The sequence below is a fragment of the Martes martes genome (assembly GCF_963455335.1).
Source record: "Martes martes genome assembly, chromosome: 1".
Classification (NCBI taxonomy): Eukaryota; Metazoa; Chordata; class Mammalia; order Carnivora; family Mustelidae; genus Martes; species Martes martes.
The window spans coordinates 165,998,218-166,020,450 of NC_137888.1; the positions used below are offsets into that span (position 1 = coordinate 165,998,218).

The 22,233-nt window shown below is 47.9% G+C and overlaps 1 protein-coding gene across 2 annotated transcripts in view; it reads left to right on the plus strand.

Annotated features, from left to right (window-relative positions):
* Nucleotides 1–1,766: 1,766 nt before the first annotated feature.
* ATP2B2 (ATPase plasma membrane Ca2+ transporting 2) overlaps nt 1,767–22,233 on the plus strand; it is a 371,578-nt gene continuing 351,111 nt past the window's right edge. For both annotated transcript variants that reach the window (XM_080796558.1, XM_080796557.1), the window contains exon 1: nt 1,767–1,900. The gene's annotated coding sequence lies outside the window, so the exon portion shown is untranslated. The remainder of the gene's footprint in view (nt 1,901–22,233) is intronic.

Below are 22,233 nucleotides of genomic sequence, written 5' to 3' on the forward strand. Positions count from 1 at the left end.
AAAAGGCATTTTCATGGAAGGAACAGAAGAGAGACATAGACATGGTATAGAGTTAAGTGTGTGTCAGGGAGGGACACTGTGAACTAAGGTGGTAAAGCAGTGGAAAGGGTACTTGGGGACAGAGCACGAAAGGCCTTAAATGGCAGCCTGAGGCTATGGGACTTCTGAGGACATTGGGGAGCCATGAAAGGTTTTAGAGCAGGAGCAGACATGATCTACATCTGGTTCCATGAAGGTCAGTGCGACAGCAGGATGGAGGTAGAATGTCAGCTGTGAGAATCCAGAAGAGAGGTTCTGGGGGCTTGAAGGAGGGCCCTTCAACAGAGGTGAGCGAGCAGATTCCAGGGAGACTGCAGAGGACCCATCAGTGAGGTTTTGGTGAGGGGACCTGTGAAGCTGACCATCTGGAGGCATGGCAGTGTCATTAACTGGGACTGGGAACGTGGGAGGAGATATGGTTGGGTGAGGGGGTATCCATGGGGAGATACCCTCTGGGCACTCTAGAAATAGGGCAGGTCTGTGGCAGGAGATACAGATGCTGCCTGCCAAGCCAAGTGAGAGCAGTGAGAACGGAGTGCTCTGAGCCAAGAGCCTGGAGATACCTCCTCTCACACCTGTCAGATTTCTTTCTGGTCACTGGCCTCCAAGGCCTCCTCTCTTCCTTCTGTGCCTAAACCCCCAAGTCTGAATATCCTTTGCCCCATCCTAGGGTTGCAGAGCACAGCCCATGGTGAATTTTGGCTCCGTGAATGGTGACAATATCCCAGGCATTCCCTGAAAGCAAGTGCTGCAGACATCCAGAGCCCAGGGTCTCACCAGCCCTACCTCCTTATTCACCAAGTAGAGGCCTGGGGAGGGGGAGTCCTCCTGGTCAGGCCCTCCCTGCCCCCCACCCCCACGGGAGCCCATTTTCTATCTTCCTGTGAGCAGTGCATTTGGCTTTTTATAAAGCCAATAAATAAATAAGCAAGTGGACATGATTAATTGATGGCATGGAGCAGACCAAGGCGCTGGAGTCAGGTGGCCAAGCTTCCTGGTAGAGCTAGGCTTTTCAGCGACCTGGGGCCTGAGCCAAGGAGGGGAAGCCTGCTTTGAGGAGGTGCTTTCAGTGTGTGTCTGGGGTTTTCGCCTTTCTCCTCAGGCAGGGCCTCTTCCTGGTCTCCTCCAGGCCTTAGGCCTGAGAAGCCAGAGGCTTGGGCCCAACAGGTGCCCTTGCCCTACCCAAGTCCTTTCTCAGGGTGTGAGTGCCCTCCACCTAAACTCCCTAGGATTGGTCCAGCCAGCCCTCTCTCCTAAAGCTAGGTCTCTCCAGATGCCCGCTCCACACCTCAATTCACCCAAAATTGTGTGACCCCAACCACAGGTTTCAGTTGTGCAGAAGGGACATCCTGACCCCTGCGGGGAGAAGGATGGGGGGGGTCCCTCCAAGGAGCAAGCTAACGGTGGGGATGGGGCAGAATAAGGGGCTGCTGGCACTAGAGGTACCTGGAGACAGCAACCACGGAGAGGCTGCAGACCCCTCCCCCTGCCGAGGCCGACCCGCACGTGCGCGTGCAGGAGGGCGCGGGCGGGACGGCGCGCTCTGGGTCCCGCGGGGCGCTTTCCGTGCGGAGTTTGGGGAGGGCCGAGGGGGAGCGCGCGGGGGAGGAGGGAGCGGGGAGGGGAGGGAGGGAGGAAGGGAGGGAGGCGGGCAGAGCGCAGTGCAGCGGTGGCAGAGGCGGCGGCGCAGGGAGGGAGGCAGGCGGGCGGTGGCGGGGCCGCGGGGCGAGGCAAGCGCGGGGCAGCCGCGGCAGAGAAGCCGCAGCCGCAGCGGGGCCGGGCCGGGCCGGGCCGGGCGCGCACCAGAGGCGGCGGCAGCGGCAGCGGCAGCGGCAGCATCTTGCTCGCGGAGCCGGCGCAGGTGAGGCAGGGGCGGCCGGGCCCGGGCTCTGGGCCTCCTCCCCTCTCCTTCGGTCTCTATCTCCCTTCCAGCCTGCTTCCTTTCCAAACGCGCTCGACCCCAGGAACCCCCGGCGGGCCAGAGTCTGAGCTTAAGCCGGAGCACGTTCTGGGTCCCCTAGCTTCGCGGAGGCAGGCGCCTTGTCAGCAGTGACCTTGAGCGGGCACCGAGCGGCGGGCGGGGCGGGCCGGGGTGGGCGCCTGCGGACCCGGCGCCTGCAGGCGCTGGGAGGGGGCGCACCGCGCGCCTGCCGCGCGCAAACTTTCCGGGCTCAGAACAGCCCTGAAGCTGGGGGCGTCCAGAGCGCTACAACCTCTCCCCATTTCCTCCTTCTCAGCTGGCTCTGACTTCTCCGCCTGGCGTCCCCCCGGTATAGGGCCCCCCCTTTCTCCAGGCCCAGATTCCTGAAGGCTGGGAAAATGACCAGAGCTATGGACGTTGACCCTGGGCTTGGGGCTTCTACCCCCGCCAAAGGCGGTTTCTGTCCTAGCTTCTAAGAGCCAAAGTGCGGGAGGACCCTCCACCAGGTGCCCTCTGCAGCTCTCTTCTCGCATTTTTCTGGCTTCCCTCACCCTTCCCGCAGCCCTTCTCCAAACGGAAGCTGCCGTCCGGCAGTACCCCAGATGGTGATACAAGAGCTCTGAAGCCCCACACTCAGTTGGGCTCTCAGATATGCCTCTTAATTTTTTAGCCCAGCTGCAGGGGCTCCTTCCGAAAAAGGGTGGAGGAGGTATCCCCCCACCCCAGCCTCCGTGGTGGATCAGTATGTTCTTGGATACCTGGACTCACCCAGGCTCTGATCACCCTGGAGCCTGTGGTCTCAGAAAGAGCAGATATCCTGGAAATGGAGTATATCCTAACCTCCTAGATCATTAGCCTTGGAAAAGGGAAGTGAGGCTCAGAGAGGTTGAGCCAGGCTCAAGGTCACACAGCCAGACCAGGAGGAACAGGAACTGGGCTTTCTTATATTGGGTGGGGAGGGGTGGAGAGGACTCCTGTTCAGTTTCTACCCCTGCCTTCCAGGCGATTTGAGCTCTGGACACTGTCTTACTGGCTGTGTGACCTCTGGCAAGTCATTTCCCCACCCTGACTCACTTCCCATGTGTAAAATGGGAGTAACTACTTCATAGGGCTGTTCTGATGGCTGAGTTAATGTTCTTGAAGTTCTTATCATCATGTCTGGTGCATGGTCTGTATCCAAATATTTTTGGCTACCAACACGTGAAATTTCCTTTCCGAGCCTAGAAAGGCAGAAGTAATTCCTGTTCTCTTCCTTCTACTTCTGGCACCTAGATTTAGGTGACTTCTCCTCTGTGGCCATGTCAGCTACTGGTAGGCAGCACCTGCTGGAACCCTGAGCACCTGTAATTTATTTGCAATGTTTGGTGGAGGCAAGTGTCTCGGCACCCTCAAGAGCCCACTGGAACCACTGGTTATGGTTTCCTGCTGCATGTATGGGGGATATCAATCCCTAGTTTCTAGCTGGGAAATGGAAACAGGGACCTGATGCAACCCCGGGAAGAGACACCCCCTCACCACTGTCTCGCAGGAAGACCATCATCCTCACCTCCTCCATCTGACCCAGTCCTCTTCCTACCTCTGTAAGATGTAATTCCTTCCCCCAGATGTACTACTGGCAATAGAGGAGAAGGGAGGGAGTGTGTTCGTTCGTTCGTTCATTCATTCATTCATTCATGCACTTGCTCACTGAGCCTTGCTTCATGTCGTCTCTGGGTCAAAAGATGCTTAGAAATGCAGAGAAATCAGCCATGTCTAGCAGTTATAAAGCTCCTACCAGGTGCCAGGCACTTGCTAGGCATGGGAGACAGATTCATTTGATACATTTTTATTAAGTACTTAACAAGTACTAAGCACCGTTTATGTGGCAGGGACACACTGGTAACTAAAGTAGACCTGGTCCTAACTGTCAAAGGTGGCCATATAAATTGTCATCCAACCTGAAACACTTTTGAGAAAGGGAGAGGGCATTATTAATAATAACTCCAGGACCACAGGCATAAATCAGGACTTTCCAGCTAAACTGGGATGTGTGGCCATTCTGTGACCTCATATTTATATACCAGTGTTCAGGGAGAACTGTTAATATTTTTTGAGCTTGCTTTTTGTAGGCTCTGTGCTAAGCACTTTTGGGTTATCCTCTGATTGAAACCTCACACTGGCATGAAACTAGTGTTCCCATCTGCCTGCTGTTGGTTGGCACTGGAGCGGGGACCTCCTCTGTTGCTTGGCTGCTGGGCTGCCCGGCCTCCTCAGAGATGGGCCAGATGCAGGACCCAAAGGCACCCCTTGTCCCCTCTGAAAGAGGTGTATAGATGACTGTGAGTCAGGAGCACAAATGCTCTAATAGACATGCTGTGGGGGCAGACGGACACACAGATTCTGCCTGGAAATGTCAGAGGCAGCTTCCCAGAGGAGAGGACCTTTGAGCTGAACCTTGAAACATGAGTTAGGATTTTGGCAGACTGTGCAGGTTGGGGGGAGGGCAGTCCAGGCCCAGATTGGTAACGCTTGGAGATGTGGGGCATGTGCACTGTTGGGGGATGCCACCCAAAAATAGGTCTGGATCCAGTTATGATAGGACAGTAGTTAGGTCTGAAACGTGGCAGCAGCCAGTGATGATTAAGTCAAGGAGTATTGCAGTGTGGCACGGGATGAGCTCTGCCTCTTTGAAGGTTGCTCTGAAGATGTGACCATCCTAGAGGAAGGGAGCAGAGAGAATTTGCTGGACTGGATTTCCCTTTGACAAGAACTGTCTATAACCCGATCTATGCTATAGATTGCCTGCAAGGTCAGGGAAATCATTTTGTTATATAGGATCACTGCAGAAGAAATTTACCAGCATCTATAGCATCAAAAAGTTCTCTGCAAGCAAAATAATTGTCAGCAAGAGAAATATTAACCTACTTAAAAGAGACAGTTTTTAGTAGCATCACTTGCAAAATGGGAATATGCTTATCACAGGTTATAAGTGAAATATTTTCTATTTGTCACATCAAATCCAAAAAGCTTCAGCTTCTTCCACTCTTCCTTCCTCTCCATGTCACCTCTGTCACTATATAAATCAGAGGGCAATAAAACAGCATTTCTTTAGTAATGTCTTATTTCTCAGACTTTCATTAATTTATACTGGCCTCCTTTCCTCCCTTCACAATGAAGTGGAATTATTAAAAGTTTATGGTATCTAAAAAATTTGATCTGTTAGTAGAGAACAAAAAAAGTGTGGAGGGGGTCAATATTGGGGCTTTGGGATTGGAAAATCAGTCTAGAGAGATTTGAGAAGCAAAAGGGAACTTGATGGAAGGTTGGAAAGGCAGAAGACACGGGGCCAGCTTCATGGGCACCTGACCTAGGCAGTCACAGAGTCCTGTGTTGAGAAGGGCCCTCACACTGGATTTAACGCTTTGTGGTCACCATATTAAAATTCTTAATACTTTTGGAACAGAAGACCCCACATTTTCATTTTGCCCTGAGTCCCACAAACTGTGTAGCCAATCCTGGGAGGGAGAGAGATATGGGAGTAGGAGGGCATAGGGGAAAGAATATGGATAGGGAGAGGGAAAAGAAAATAACATTTTGTTAAACAATTTTTTTTAAAGATTTTATTTATTTATTTGACAGACCGAGAGCATAAGTAGGCAGAGAAGCAGGCAGAGAGAGAGGAACGGAAGCAGGCTCCCTGGGGAGCAGAGAGCCCAATGCAGGGCTCGATCCCAGGACCCTGAGACCATGACCCGAGCTGAAGGCAGAGGCTTTAACCCACTGAGCCACCCAGGTGCCCCAAGAAAATAACATTTTGAAAGCCCCTTGCCATTTGCCTGATGCTGTGTGAGAGAGACTGTTTTCCCATATTTAATCTTTAAATTTCATGACACTCCTATGAGATAGATGATATTGTCCTTATTTTTAAATATAGGTTTATTATGATGTAGGTATGGTGAGGCCAATAGATTGGAAGCAATGGCCATTGAAAAGACAGCTTGTTACAGTTTCCAAGAGGAAGGGCCTCACCACACCACAAGGGAAGCACCAGGTTCCGTGAGCAGGCAGAGGGAGTCAGGAAGAAAAAATGGACAGGAGACTTTACTGTGGTTTCCATGGGAAGGAACAGGCAAGCCAGGGTAAACAGATTTGGGGTTGGCTCTGGGGCCCCGGAGTGCTGGAGCTCCATAAAGAGGGTGGTGGGAGGAGTATGGGAGGCTGCCCATGCTTTCCCTGCCCCTTCCTGATTGTCCTCACCCCAGCAGGTCAAAGAACTTTAAAGCAAGGATACCCCTTGAGAAGTAACTGGGCCAACTCCTTGATTTATAGAAAAAGTGAAAAGATAGGTCCAGAGAAGGAAAGCAACTTTTTCAAGGTCACACAGCATTTTAAGGCAGCTGAACTAGACCTAGAATTCATGTCTCCTGCTACTCAAACCACTACTTAGTTATTGTTTTTGTTTTTTTTTCTCTAGTGCAGAGTTCTATATAAGCCAGACCCACCAGACTGTGAATGTATTGAAGTCTGAGTTTCTGTCTCTTTTTTTTTTTTTTTAAGATTTTATTTATTTATTTGACAGAGATCACAAGCAGGCAGAGAGGCAGACAGAGGAGGTGGGGGAAGGAGGCTCCCTGCTGAGCAGAGAGCCCGATGTGGGGCTCGATCCCAGGACCCTGGGATCATGACCTGAGCTGAAGGCAGAGGCTTAAACCACTGAGCCACCCAGGCGCCCCACGTTCCTGTCTCTTTTAATGTCCTATTCCCAGTATGTCTGGAACACAGGAGATGCTCAACACATGATTGTGTCAGTTTTCTAGAATTGCCAAAACAAACTACCACAAACTAGGATGCCCAAAACAGATTTTTAGTCTCTCAGGTCTGGAGGGTGGTGGTCTAAAATCAAGGTATCGTCAGGGCCAATAAAACCTGTGGAGAAGAATCCTTCCTTGCCTCTTCCTAGCTTCTGATGGAATCAGACAATCATTGCTGTTCTTCAGCTCGTAGCTATATCACTCCAATTTCTGCCTCTGTCTTTACACAGCCATCTTTCCTCTGTCTGTCTGTATTTCCAAATCTTTCTCCCCTCATAAGGATACTTGACTAGGAATAGGCCCCATCCTCATTGAGTATGACCCCATCTAAAGTTGATTACATCTACAAAGACCCTATTTCTAAATAAGGTCTCATTCACAGGTACCAGGGGTTAGGACTCCACCATGTCTCCTGGGAGGACACAATTCAGTGCACAACAACAATGAACCAAGGATAGAGTGAATATTTATGATTTCGGGTGAGAACATACTCCCCTTTCCCCCAAAGTTCAGACTAGTACTGAGGAATCAAAAAGAGGAGAGCAACAGCTGTCCAGTCCACATTTAGAGAGAAAATAGTCCAAGTGTACACAAGAGCATCTAACATTTGAGCCAACCTGCTGAGCTTAGAGTCCTGGTGCTGTCACTTTGATCACATCTGTGTGATCCTGGATGAGTGGCTTCAACAACCTCTGTTTCCTCATATGCAGAACAGGATACTAAGAGCACCTACCTTATTGGGACTTTTGTGAAGAATGACAAGAATTAAGACCAGTCAAGTTCCTGGAACAGTGCCTGGCACACAGTAGGTACTTTCTTGTTGGCAGTGATCACTGCCATCGTCATCATCATATCATTTAGAGAGCACTTTTCACCTATCTCTCTATCTTTCCATCTTCACAGCAAACCTATAATATGGCTTGATAAATATCACCTTCCTTTCCCCATAAAGTAGTTACTCATTGATGAAGCCACATCATAAACCCAGCCCCCGTGTTTCTAGTTCCCAGCTGCCCTCACTGCATGACGTCTGCTGGGTAGCAGGAAGCCTCTTGGTGTGGAGATGTTCATAATGGATCCTTCCTGGTTTCATGGGGCCAGGATGTTAGAGAGCAGTGATGTGTTATGCCCTGGTAGGGGACGGTGTGAGGGGGAGGGGGGCAGTGCTCAAAGGCCTCTACCCCAGCGTCTGTTGCCCAACTGTCACTGTACTTTCTGACCACATAGTGGATGGTTGATAAATGTGTGTTGGATGAATGGATTTCTTGTACAACCCAAATAGTCACCACCCCCTGACAGCAACAACAAAAGCCTGAGATGAGGGCATCTTGCCCAGCAGTGATTACAGTTGACTAAAACTCACAGGTGGGCCATCATTGTGTAAGAAACTTGAAAAATATGCTTCTGATGCTGGTTGAAGAAATGAATTGTTGAGGTGAACGTCCAGTAGTCATAACATAGTGCAGGGTTGCGGGGGGTGGGTCATGAGATGCAGGGCTGTAAAGAGGGTCCAATATGTAGGTGGGATATAAGAGGCACAGTGTGCAATAAACTGACACTGGATAGAGATACCTCATTGAACGAATCTCCCAAACGTTGCCATCAGGAGTAGATAAGAACATGAGGCCTGGAAAGTTCTCAGCAAATCCATGCAAAGGGCAACCAGCTGAATTCTGAAATAACTGAATGTTTTTATTGGCACTGATTCACAGTTGACTATTTGTTCAGTAATGTAATGGTGGTTAAGAGTACCTAGGAACAAATTCTGGATGAACCTCTTTCCACCTGTGTGACTTTGGGCAAGTCGCTCAACTTCTCTGTGCCTCAGTCCCTTAGCAGTGAAAGAGAGAAAATAAAAGTAGTGCATTGGATTGGTTTAAGAGTTGAGATTTGTAGAGTGTTTAGCAAAAAGCCTGGATCATAAAATACCCCCCTCCCTTGCCTTCTTCATCCTCCCTCTCTTTCTCTGCTCCCTCTTCTTTTTAATGTAGCAATTTCATTAGTCATTAGTGATAAAGAAATATTTCCAGCTCTATACTCTCTAGGCACATAGTAAATTTCCTTGCCTGTTTTGATATCAGTTATGGCTGTGTGTCTTGCTTTGGCCAATGAGTTTTGAGAAAAAGTGACATGTCATTTCTGGTGGAAGCTCTAATAACCAGCACACTGTTGGCCACTTTCCCCTGTTCCTCCCTTGGCAATCGAAGCAGTATGGAGATGTGGCCTCCCTTAATCCGATTTCTGAATGAGAATGATATAGAGCCCCAAACCAACCCATAATGTGCATGTAGCATCAGTGAGAAGACCATGCTTTTAGCACTGCCATTTTGGGCTTATTTGTTACTGCAGCATAACCTGGCCCATCCTGACTGATACAGGTAGGGAACGAGTTGAAATAATCACTATTTATTTAGAGGTATTTTTGAGTCCTTTAATTCCTTCAAGTGTGATGCCAAATTTTTAGTATATGAAGGTGTTATGAATATAAAACGTGTGAGAACCATGCCCTAGGAGGTGATGGCTAGTCTCCTTAATGTGGCATATATGGACCTTTCCAATTTCATCCTGGCCTTATCTTAGCCCACATGTGCCCCCACACTCATCTGGATAAGTTCACAGCACGGTTGCACAGATGCTTGCCTATCTCTAGGTCTTTATTCATGCTCTGCCTAGAAATGGGGCATCCCCCAGGAAATCATGTTACTTGATAAATGGCTGGGGTGGAGTATGACAAGTGCATGGGGGAAGAGGGAAGCATCAGGAAGCATCTGTGAGGCACAGAAGGCAGCATTAAGACTGAGGGTGAGATTCTTGTTCGAAGAGAGAGAAGTCTCTAGTTATTAGAGCTTTGCCTGGCATAATAGTGAGCTCACCACACCAGTCAATGTCCAAGCAGAGGTGCCATGGAGCGGGTTCCCGGTTAGCAGAACTAGCATAAATACTCCAATCCTGTCACGCATGACTTTAGGTGAGATTGCCCAAAGAAGGTAGATCTTGGGTTCAATTCTCTATTTTTTTTTCTTTCAAAATAAAAATAGCTTTTACTGATGGATTATAGACATGTTACATATAGATTATATATAGATTATAGAAAATGCAAGTGATATTGAAAAACATAAAGAAAGTAAAACATAGGGGTGCCTGGTGACTCTTTCTGTTAAGTGTCTGCTTTCAGCTCAGGTCATGATCCTAGGGTCCTGAGATCAACCCCACATTGGGCTCCCTCCTCCCTCTCCCTCTGCCTCTCCCCCTGCTTGTACTCACTTGCTCTCTCTCTATGTCAAATAAATCAATAAAATCTTAAAAAAAAAGTAAAACATAAGTAAAATTCCATTTAAAAGAGCTAATCTCTGCTAATATTTTGCCAAATGTCTTTGCTATGATATGTAAACAGTGGGGTTTTTTTTTTTGATACCTATCTCACTCAATAATAGAATATGGACATCTTAAATATCAATAAATTTATCTCTCCTTCATCTTTTATAAGTGGCCCTGTCATAATTTATTTACTAGATCCCTTCCTGATGGGCACTCGGGTTGTATCCAGAATTTTGCTATTATAGGCAACACCATGATAAATGTTCTGGTGTGTGGACCCCTGGGCATGCAGCCAGGCATCTCCTAAGGATGAATGCCTGAATGGAGTCACTGAATTAGGTGAAACTGTCCAGAATGAAAGAAGAGAAGAGAACTGTGGTACAGTCAGATAGAGAAATCATTTCTTACTTAAGGGCAGCCTGCAAAAGGTTGAAGGGAGAGATGAAAGGGAGATTGCAGCACTGCTGGAAATTTGGAGGGAGGGGCCAGCATTAGATATGCCATCCCTCAGGCAAAGGCTGAATGCAGATGACAGCCTTGATTTGGGTAGGGCCAGGCAATTACAAGCACTTTCATGAGCACAGCCCCACTCAAGCCTCCCCACCACCTTGTGAGAAAGTTCTCTGCCCCATTTTACAGAGGAGCAAAGTGAGGCCTGGAGAGGATGTGGCAAAAGGAGCTGTTGTCTAGTGTGTGGGCTCCAGACCTTTCCTTTGCACACATCCTTTCAGACTTTGCAGATGCCAACTCCTCCGACCTGGCCAACTCTTTCTCCCTCTTGAAAAGGAAGACTGGTCAAATGTGACTTCTTTGTGAAACTTTTCCTCAGGGTGCCCCACCCACCCCACCCCAGAGCACGAACTATTGTGTGTTAACTGCTGAACCAGGGAGTTGGCTTTTGGTTTCAATGACTTGGATTCCGTGACTCCACTCGCAAACAGTAAGTCCCTTTCTTATCTCACCTAATCTAAAGCTCTGCAGGTGGGTAATTCCAGGGCTCATCCATACCACAGTAGCCTAAGGTCTGTCTTTCTCCCCTGCCGCAGTCATCAGCCAGGAGGAGCTCCCTTGTCCGGAGCATTCCCTGCTGGTGTCACAGAGCCTGGGAGACAAAAGACAGGAGGCATCTCTGCATTTCTTTTATCAGGTAGGAATTCTTTCCCAGGAAGTCCCCTGCTGACTTCCTCTTAGGTCTGTTTGGCTAGAATTGGGTCACAGAGCCATGCCTAAACCAGTCATAGCCAAGAGCATGGGACCAAAAGCTTAAAAGGGCCAGGACTTAGCTCTGAAGCTGTCAATTGAGGGCATAGTCAGAGTTCTGCCAGGCAGAGGAGGGAATGGCCCCTTGGGAGGCAGCCCTCAGAGTCTGCCCAACTGTGCCCTCACTCTCCTGGCTCCCCACTAGGCTGGAAGCTGTGAGAGGACAGGTGATTGGGGTTTCCCTTCCGGTGCCCTTCGCAAGCTAGCACAGGGCTTGGAACATGGTAGATACTGAGGAAGATATTGGTGGAATGAATGAATGCCAGTGCTCTGGGTTTGGTATTTTGGACAACAGCTTCGCCCTCAAAGATATTGTAGTGCAGTTGTGGAGAAGACACTTGAACCTAAAATAAGATGTGGAATTAGGGCCTGGACTCTGGCACAGACTGGACATGCCATGGAGATAAATGCCTCCATAGGTGCCCAGAGAAGTAGGATGAGGCCCATTAGGAACCAGATACTATGAAAGGTAGAGGTGGGTAGTAGAGAAAAACAATTGTGTACTCAGAGATGAGAGTATGATGGATTTGAGGCAGGGAAGGCATTGACTAGGCCTGAAGGGGATTCATTCTTGAGGACCTACTGTGTGCAGGTCATCCTACTTGGATTTATTTTGTCTTATCTTTCCCGTGCCTCCATGAGGTGGTCCATTCTCTCCTGCATTTTGTAGGCAGGGAAGCTAAGGCTCAGAGTGTGAGTGAGGTTGCTTGCCCAACGGTAGAGCCAGGAAGTAGTGGAGTTGGTCTAAGAAAGCAAACCCATTCTGAAAAACTGGCTCCCTTCTGCAAAGGGGCCATGATGGCCAAAGGAGTCCCATTGAGGACCAGCAGGCAGTGGAGTGAACAGGAACGGGAGCCTAAAAACTGACAGGAGGACCTAGAAAATGCGTGGTGCAGTGAAAATGCAGGTGAACATCCCAATAGAAGAGGTGTTTATAACAGGATTCAGGGTAGGCTTGAGGAGCTGTAGCCTTTGGCATCAAACTTGACTTCAGATCCTCGATCTGCCAGTTAATAACTATGACCTTGGGCAGGACACCTCACTTCTCTATACCTCAGTTTGTCCATCTATAAAATGTTGATAATTAAATGTATGCCCAGTGCCTGGCATACAGTAAGAATTTAATACGTGTATTTTTCATTATCAGTATTGTTGTTGCTGTTGTTTAGAACTTGGTGGGTAACTAACCAGAGCTAGAGGTGACTCCCTCAGTGTAGGGGCCCTGGGTTCTACTTCTGCCTTGGTCACTGCCTCCACATTTGACCTTGACTTCAACCCTCCCATCATCCTGGCTCTCCAGGGTTCATCTGCAAACTAAGAAGGTTGGGCCAGTTGATTTCTAGCATCCTCCCTCATTCTAAATTCTGCACATGTGTGAAGTAGAAGGGGGAGGCTGTGATGATAAATGGGATCAGAGAGGAGTGAGGGGGCGTCTGGGACTGATTCTGTGCTGGGGAAGCAAAGGAAGGGAAGGGCAGAGGATAGAAGGAAGAGCAAGGAGGAGCCAGAGGCCAGGCAGACAGCAAGGACTAGGCAGGTGTGCAAACCCTGGGCTGGGCAATTTGGAGGTGGGCACATGGATGAATGACTAAAACCAAATGAGGCAGGAGTGCATTGGGAAGAGCTGCAGCTGACACCTGCCCTCCTTGTGGGAGAATCAGAGGGAGAGGAATCAATCACAGCTCTTCCTGATGCTTAATACCTGGGGGCTGGGCTTTGAAGAGTGTGTGTTCAAAGACTAAAATTGAATTGCTCCGAAGTTTGCAGGAACACTGCAATTATGCCTGAGAACATGTCTATGAAATCCCCTTGAAATCTATTTTTAGGCACAAGGTTTTATAACCAGAGTCAGAAATTGAGTGGAAGTGTGTGGGAGGCTGACCCTGGACAGTTTCCATGTTTGAGAGGAGGGGAAAGGGTATTTTTAACTGCAAACCCCCTGTCTCCGAGCGTGAGGCTGGGGAGGGGGCATCTTCGCCACTTTGGGTTTCTCACCCACTGCCACGTTAAGATGGGAGCTGTCTTTGACAGAAGTTGTTAAAGTTGCTTACTCGGAGTGGGTGGCTGAGGGCCACGGATTGAGCGGGGGAACTTGTCTGGGACTTCTGTATATTGGAACAGAGATTTCTGAGACTTCATTTGCCAGAGACTCCTTCAAATCCATCTTGCACAGTTGTCACCGAGCCTGGGCAGCTTTGTCTGGCTGGAGACTTTCCTCTTGCACTGCTGTATTAGTTAGCTGTTACTACCTAACAAACTGCCCAAAACTTGGTGCCTTAGAGCAGTAAATTCATACTCTTGCTGGAAAATCCGCAGGACATCTGGATAGCTCTTCTGGTCCTGGCTGGGTTTCCTCCCATATCCTGGTGGGCTCTTTCCCGTCTGTGGTGGTCGGCAGACTCTGGGCTGGCCTAGGGATAGCTCATCCCTCCTCCACACAGTAGCTCATCCTCCAGGAGCTCTCTTGGGTTCGTTCACATGGCAATGTCAGAGAGCAGAAGCACACCAGGATTCTTGAGATCTTATTCCGGGATTGGTGTAGTGTCACTTCCAGCACATTCTGTTGGCTGAGGCAAGTCACAAGGTTGCCCTGAATTCAAGGAGTGAGGAAATATGATGGCACTTCTTGATGGCAAAGGCACCCTGGAAAGGGTTTTCACTTAGGCAGACTTTTAACTGGGGCCCGCAATGCCTTCAGTTTACACCACCATCAGCACCAGTGTTGGCCTCCAGGGCTGTCACAGTGAGTAACCCTCCCTCCCAAAGTCTACCTGGCCCCCACAACCCCCTTGCTGTGCAAAGAGTTTTCCACAAGAGTCCTATCTGTGGAATCAGAAAAACGGATGCCCCCCAAACAGGTCAGTTTTCACTCATGAGATGCAGGAAAACGTTTGATGTTCTGAAGTATTAACAAGGAAAAGGGGGAAATAGATGCCATAGTCAGTGCTGAGCAGAGTTTCCATGCCCTGGACCATCAAGGGCATAATTCTGCAGTATCTGTTAGAATTAAAAATGCATATGAGAGTTACATACACAGTGGTATGACCAGCTCATGGAATACGACTCAGCAGTGAAAAGGAATGAACTGTCGATACACTCAGCCAGACGAATGAACCTGAAGGAGTGGAAAAGGTCAGTTCCTCAAGCATACATAGTGCATGAGTCCATTAGTGAAATGACACAGAGATGGATTGTTGTCAGGGGGGGATGAGGAGAAGGGTTCATAGCCGTAAAGAGGGGAAGAAGGGGTCTTGTGATGGGACAGTGAGTATCTTGGTGGTGGTGGTGTTTACACAGGGATACATGTCATAAAATGGCATAGAGCTACACATGGGTGTGTGTGGGCAAGGGCGTGTGTAACCAGTGTGATCTGAATAAGCTCTGTGGAGGGTACCAATGCCCATTTCTTGGTTTTGATATTGTACTTGATTTATGCAGGACGCTGACTTTGGGGGAGACTGGGGGAAGGGACATTCCCTGCACATTTCCTTGCAACCTCCTGTGAATCCATAATCATTTCCAAACAAAAAGTTAAAAATAAATACCTAGACTCCCAGGCCTCGCAAATGAACACTATTGCTCGCGTCTGTCATAGAGACATGGTCTCCTGCCCCAGGAAACTTGTGCAAATGGTCACTGACACTGTTTGATACCAAAGCATTAGAAACAACCTGGTAACACCCCAAATGTATTCTTTCACCTAATAATCATTCATTGAGTGCCTGCTGTGTGCCAAGCACTATGCTAGGCTCTAGGGACAGAACCATGAACAAAAGAGTCCAAGTCCTTGCTCATGTGGGATTCATGTTCTAGTGATCGTCCCAAAACAGGGGGCTGGTTAAATAAACCACAGAGTCGCTACACCGAGGAATTCCATTGCAACAGAAACAAATGAGGTAGACCCATATCTCTGTGTACTAATAAGGTTCTGTCCCCAGAGCATATCACCTGGGGAAAAGAGCAAGAAGCAGAATCAGGTGTTTATGTAAAAAGAGAATGAAGAACCACGATCAAATAAACGAAGGACCAAGCTTCACTGTATACTTTGCTGACTTTTAAGCCAGCCCAGCTCCCTAGAATATCGGGCCCCTGAGGGCAGGGAGTTGTGGCTATTTTGTTCCTTGCAGTGCCCCCCACCCTAGAGCAGACCTGGCCCTTGGGAGGCACTTAGATATCTGGAAGGAAAGAGTGAATTGTACCCATTTGTCAGTTGCCCAGTGGCAGCACAGATTACTCAAAGGCCCAGTGATGGCTTTACTCCCCAAGAGAGCTGTGGAATGTTGACTGAATACCCTTGACCTTGAGGATACCACATATTTTTCTTTCAACTTTGTCATCACCAGTGCATTTCCCACCCCAACCCTGAGAAGCCACAATCATCAAGGCTTAGGTCTTACCTGTTCACACTGGATATTGGTTGTGTAGTGATTTCACTGTTTTGTGGTTCATGAGGCAGCGTGTCAGGAACACCTGCCTGCCTTGTCTCATTTAATCCTCCTATCAGTCCCGTTTGGAGGAAAATGGATGTTCATAACAATTTCTGTCTGATCTCAGGCCCCGGCCCTGCATGTCAATGTTTGGGCACCCAGTGATAGATGGCTGGGAGCAGACGAATCTGTTGTGGGACAGAGAGAAATTCCCTGGAACCTGCGGAGTGCCACAGGGGGCTAGTATGTGTTCTCTTGTCTCTCTGCTCCCCACTTGGTCCCTTAGGGAATCCACCGTGTGTCCTGGGATCCACGGGGAAGGCACCTCCCTCTCAGATGCAGATCTCCTGCAGCCCGCTGTGTGTCTTCATCTCGGCAACCCCTGAGTGTGGCTTAGAACAGAACACAGAACAGACCCTTGGGGACTGTTGGCTGAGTTGATACAAGCTGAGATTTTTTTTAAAGGCAAGTGCTGAATTTCCAATCACAAGGAACCACTTGTACAACACTTAGCTTTTAAAGTAAGAGAAAAGAGTGTGTTCATCTTTAACCCACAGGAGAGTTTCTGTGGTAGGACGGCTTAACCAGCAAGGACACCAAGACTCAAAGCAGTTCACTCATTCACTCACTCATTCATTCATTCATTCACTAAATATGTCTTGAGGGCCTGGTTTGAGCCTGTGATTGGTCCTGGCCATGTGGCTTTGACCCATCAGCATCCTCAGAGTAAAGAAGCAGGCACACAGTTCATTTAGTGTTCCCTAGAAACCTGCATCCTTAGGGTCCACAGCACATAAGTCTCTGTGACGCCTTGCTATCCCCATCAGAGGACCACAAACCATCCTTCCAAGTGCTGGCTGAGATGATGTAGCATGAAGATGCTCTTGGGGTCATGGAGGGAATCATTCCAGATTTGGGGATTCCCCCTGGACAGTGGGCAACCAGAAGCTATGATCATGACCTCAACATGTCCCTTCATCCATTTCCTGCTGGGTCCTTGCAAACATTTATTACCCTGCTGCAGAAAAAGGCTGCGAGGCCAGATGACTTGTCTGTAGCCAGTGAGCCTTGGCGCCCACAAAGCAGAAATTAATGAATGACTGTTGGAGAGAGAGGCAAGGAATAGGACAGCAGCTATTTTAGGCTCCCTCCGCCAAAGCAGATCCTAATGCCTGCATCTGTCTGTTAACTCTGTCCGCTCTTGGAGCACAAATCAAAATCACGCTGGCTTGGTTTTTGTTAGCTCGCCAACTCCAAGCTCCTCAAGTTTATATGTTTTGTAAAAATCTGCAGATTTTGAATTAATAAAAAAAAAAAACTGTGAAAACTGATTCTCACCCTCTCTCTTTCTGACTTTAATAGGATTCATCAAAACCTTTGTGGAGCCAATCAATATAATACACTCAGGTCAGAATGCCAGAGCTTAAGTCTTGCCTTTTCCACTTTTTCTCACTTGACTTCTCTGGACTTCCGTTTTCTCAACTGTGACATAAAGATGAGAAAGTAGCGCTGTTGGAGATTAAGGGAGTCACTGCATGGAAAAGTTCCCAACACCTGTAACCCCGTCATTGATGGCAGACCCCTTATATATATATAAGGAAAACCATTACCCTCCCAGTCTTCAGAGGAAGACTGTGATCTTGGGGTATCAAGGTTTAGGTGTGAGCTGGTGTGTGACCCTGGGGAATTTAACATTTCTGGGCTCAGGTACTTGAGGCATAGAAGGATGGAAAATCTCCATCATTTTGTGTCCAGGTCTGGGATAGAGGAATGGAAATATAATATTAATTGATTATCAGATGTTTGCTGAGCATCTCCTAAGTGCAGTCACTTGGAAACTGTGGGAACCTGCTGGTGACTTCCGGTGCTGGCCTTTGGTGCTGGGCCCATGCATCATGGAAGGGGACCTATATTTGGTGTGGTTCTCTGAAAAGCAGCAGTTCATTTTCATGGATAAACCTGAGCACTTCCCCTCTTGCTGTTTGACTGTATCAGGCCCCAGGTAGACATGTGTGGAGGACCGGAAAAAATAACTGTGAGCTGGATGCTAATCACACAGGCTGTCGGGGTGAAGCCTAAGGGCCCTACAGTGCTATCAACCACACAGCTGAAGCAGTGAAGGGGCCCAGGCCCTCTCCTGGTGACACGGAGCTGCTGGTTTGGTCCTCCCACAGCTGCTCAGGAATATGGGGCATGGAAACCCACGAGGAGAGAGAGGAGAGAGTGGCTTAATGGTTTGGGCCCTCAGATCCCACCTCATGGTATTCAGAGCCTGGAATGCTTTCCTTCAAGGCATGATCTATTGTGTGGTTATTCATGAACAGTCCTGTAATGAGAGATATCTCTATTCCCATTTGACAGATGAGACCCTAAGGCTCCAAGAAGCTAAGGAGCCTTCTGTAAATTTAGTTTACTGCAAATAGCTTGACCAGAACTTACCCCCAAGGCTTGTGCTGCTTCCATTCTTGTTTTAAAAGAAATATTCCCATTTTGACTTGAAAGCATCTGGTTAGGAAGAACCAGAGACCCTGAGTCAGCCTTCAGGAAGTAGAAAATTCCATAAAGATCCAGAGGACCTACTGTATGTCAGGTGCTGTACTAGGTATTTGGGATTCACCAGTGAATAAAGAGTTACTTAATACGTGATTATGGATTGAATTTTAAAAACCTGATATCAAAGCTTTTCTAAAATGGGTTTGGACATATTTTAATTCATATCCAGGTGAGAATTATCAGACCATGACCTTTCCCATAATGAAGTGAAAGACTTTCTTCCAGAAGTCGATTTTGCTGCTTTCTCTTTCTCTCTGTACAGTGCTGTTGCTGTATGCAGGGGAACCCTGGGCCCCACCAAGGCCACATCTCTACCTCTGGAGTGGTTCTAAGAAAAGTTGTACACATCTGCCTCGCACAGTGTAATCATCAAAAGGGAGGGAATGTAAAGTCACCTAACAGATTGCGTGAGTGACTAGAGCAAGTAACAAACTTCAGAAGACTTAGTTTCCTGTAAAATGGAAAGAGTAGTTAAGTTTGAGATTAAGAGATGATGATACATTGCCGTGTCTATTTATCTATCTGTAGTCATCTATCAATCCATCATCCATCCATCCATACATCCATCCATTTCGACTTCCTTCCTTCCTTCTTTCCTTCCTTCCTTCCTTCCATCCATCCACCCATCCATCCATCCATCCATCCATTTCTCTATCTATCCATCCATCCATTTATCCATCCATCCCTCCCTCCCTCCCTCCCTCCCTCCCTCTTTTAGTTTATACTGGTGCAAGTGAGGGCTTAGCAAGTGTCAGCCCTTAAGAGGATGACAGCACAATGTTCCACAGTAACAGAGCCTCACCGTGTGGATTGGATGTTGAACCTCCTATTGATCTTAAAGGAACCTCATTTAAGAAGTAGGAGTGTATCCTCTTTTGTGTCAGTCTCAGATGGTGAACAAAGTCATGGCTGAAACTTAGCACCCTCCCAGTCCCTCTTCTGCTTTGCCCTTTGAAAATGAAGACTCATATTCTTTTGACATGACTATCATTGTTGCAGTTTGTCCCCAGAGCTTTGTTTCTGCTCTGCAGTGTGAGGACAGAATCCTCTGTATGCTGGGGGGTGAAGGGTGGCAGGAATGGATTGGTGTGTATGGGTGGGTGCTTGGCCTCCCTCCATTCAGTTTTGACCTCTGCTGATCTCTGGGACTGGCCTTCTGCTCTGTCGAGAATGCTCTTCCTTCTTTTTGCCCCACCCTCACTGAGCACCTACTCTGTAGAGCATCTGGGTCCTGCCCATACAAAGCCCACCACAGGGTGGAGGATGTGCAGCAAATACCTTAAAAGCAAGGCAGAGTGTGACAAATAAGGCAGGGCACTAATATCCACCAGGCTCCCTCCATGTGCAGAGTACATCATCTTAGTGGTTTCCCAGCAACTGCATGAGAATGCTGGTCTGCAGCAGGGTTCTCTGATCTGAGGCAAGCAGGGGGCCAGTAGGGAGTTTTCTATAAAACTAAGGAGAAAGGAGGCCTTTTGTCCTGTGATTACACTTTCCTACTTTTTTTGTGCTAAAATGGCCTTTCTTCTATGATGCTGAGGCCAGAAGGACATTTTTAGTGTTTGTTTTTGGCAGCACTAGATTGAGTCATCTAATGGTTTTCTTCTTTGTTGGATTGGTTGGTTTTGTTTCACATTTTAATTTTACTGGCCCAGGGCATCTTTCAGTCTGGGAAATCTTATTTATCACTGAGTTATCTTATTGTGGAAAGGGTTTATCTTATTTAATGTTACTAAGAATTCTGTGAGATAGACATTACTGTTGGCATTGCACAAATGAGAAAATTGAAGTGCAGTGAGGTGGCTTCCCCTGAGTTCATAATGGCAAAGGCCATTCTCAGTCCTAGTCCTGACTCACGCCAAAGCCCACCCTTTCCTCCCACCCCAGCCCAGGAGCTACTGCAAGGGAAGTTCAGGTTGATGGATCTAGTAGAATATATTGAGATGTGCACTAGATAACTCAAGGCTTTGTTTCTTACCTAGATCTGCAGGAAAGCCCAAGTAACCCCTTTAGCTGGATAATGCTAACCAATGGGTAGATGGTCTTGCACCTTCAAACCTGATATTCATACACAGCCCAAGTGGATCCCCTTATGGACCTGCCCTCCTTCCCAGCCCCTCATACAAGGTAATGACAGCATGAGCGTGACCCAAGCGGTTTCCACATCAGTGCAGTGAAGGGAAAGACTTTCATGATCCCTTCCCTTTGCCTTTTTCAACTGAAGACCACCCTGACACTTTCTGGGGTGCATCCCCTATTCTCCTTACTGCATTTCCATCCTCAGTCAAGTTAAGGTTTCCATCTTGACCATCCAATGCCCAGGGTAAATTAATGGCCTGCATATTTGTGAGTAAGCACTTTGCAGATTTTGCAGAATGACTTGGCTGGTTTGGCTGCTTCTGCTGGCCGGCCATAGGTGACCTGGAAAGTGATAAATCATGCTGGAAGTCTGTTTGCCTTAACTTTGTCCCCCCTCTGAGAGTGAATTTCCTTTCTCTGGTGGCTCTGTTGGAGGACTCGGGTCATTTAGCATTTAGCATCAGGGACAAATCTATAGCTGAAGGGGACTCAGACTAATTTCTGAACAAAATGTTTTTCCTTCTGATCTTGAACAGTAGGAATTTGAGGCAAAGGACATACAGGAAGGTGTTGAAAAGTAAGACATGCCCATTATTCTTGATTTGTGCTCTCAAGACAACATGCTATGAATGGCGGGTTCACCAGAGGCAGGTGCCACATCTGGGGATTGGGGTGTCCTTCCCAGAGTCGGCCACTGGGGCCCTCTCTGTGGCTGGAGATCCACAGAGACTGGCTGACATCTGGCAGCAGGGAACAGCCCTCGTTTTTTTCTAGAACATCACATATCTTGTCCTGATAACCCTATGAGGTGGGCCAATGTGCTCTGGCCTCTCTCACAACTGGAGAAACAGAGGCTGGGATAGTAAATAGGAAAAACACCTGATACCTTCCTCACAAGGGTTGTGGTGAGAATTTAATGAATATATGACAGGAATAATGATAATGAATATATATGTGTGTGTGTGTGTGTGTGTGCGCGCATGCACGTGTGTGAATGTTCAAATCATAACAAGTGCCTGGCACATAGGATGTAGTCAATAAATATTGCCAGCTGACCATTATTAATATCTCTAAAGCCACTTAATAACCAGCAGATGTCTTGAGTCCCAGTGACCCTTTTAATTTTCATCATTTTATCACCCAACTCTTTGTTTTTTTCATTAAGACTGAAAAGTCTCATAAGAGCAAATTTCCTCTAAAGTAGTTCCCAGAAGCCTCTAAAACTGAAGAGAAGTGTTGACCTGAAATGCCACTGGCAGAGCATCCTCTATTTCATTCATTTTGGAACAGAGGCATCAAGAGCACTCTTCAGCCCACCAAGATAATACAAGTCAAAAATACTTGAGAACTTGGTATGCACCACATAATGTGCTAAGCATTTTACAATTTGTCCTACTTGATCCTCAACAGCAACACTTTGAGGAAGGTATTTGTGGTTGTTCCCATTTTATATGTAAGGAGACTGGGGCACAGAGAGGTTAATAATCAACCCAAGGCCCCCCTAAGAGGCAGAATGCATTCTCCAAACGCACGCTCTTCCTTTCTTAGGGCATATGTGTATTAGGGAGGCTTCTGTGTAGAAGCGGCTTCTCTCTACCACCACTTTGGGCCATTCATAAGAGGTCAGCCTCAGCCCTAGGTTCTCAGTGCCCCCTGTGCTTTCAGAAGACAGGGCTTCAGCCCTCGCAGCTGTGCCTCTCCACCACTCCAGGCTCCTGTTTGGGCCACATTCTCTGCACCTGGGAAACGAATGTGGGAGGTGGCACGGGCACCACATACCACTTCCACCCCCGTGTTCCAGAGCTAGATGCTCCCCTGAATTGCACCTAACTTCCTTTGTTCTTAG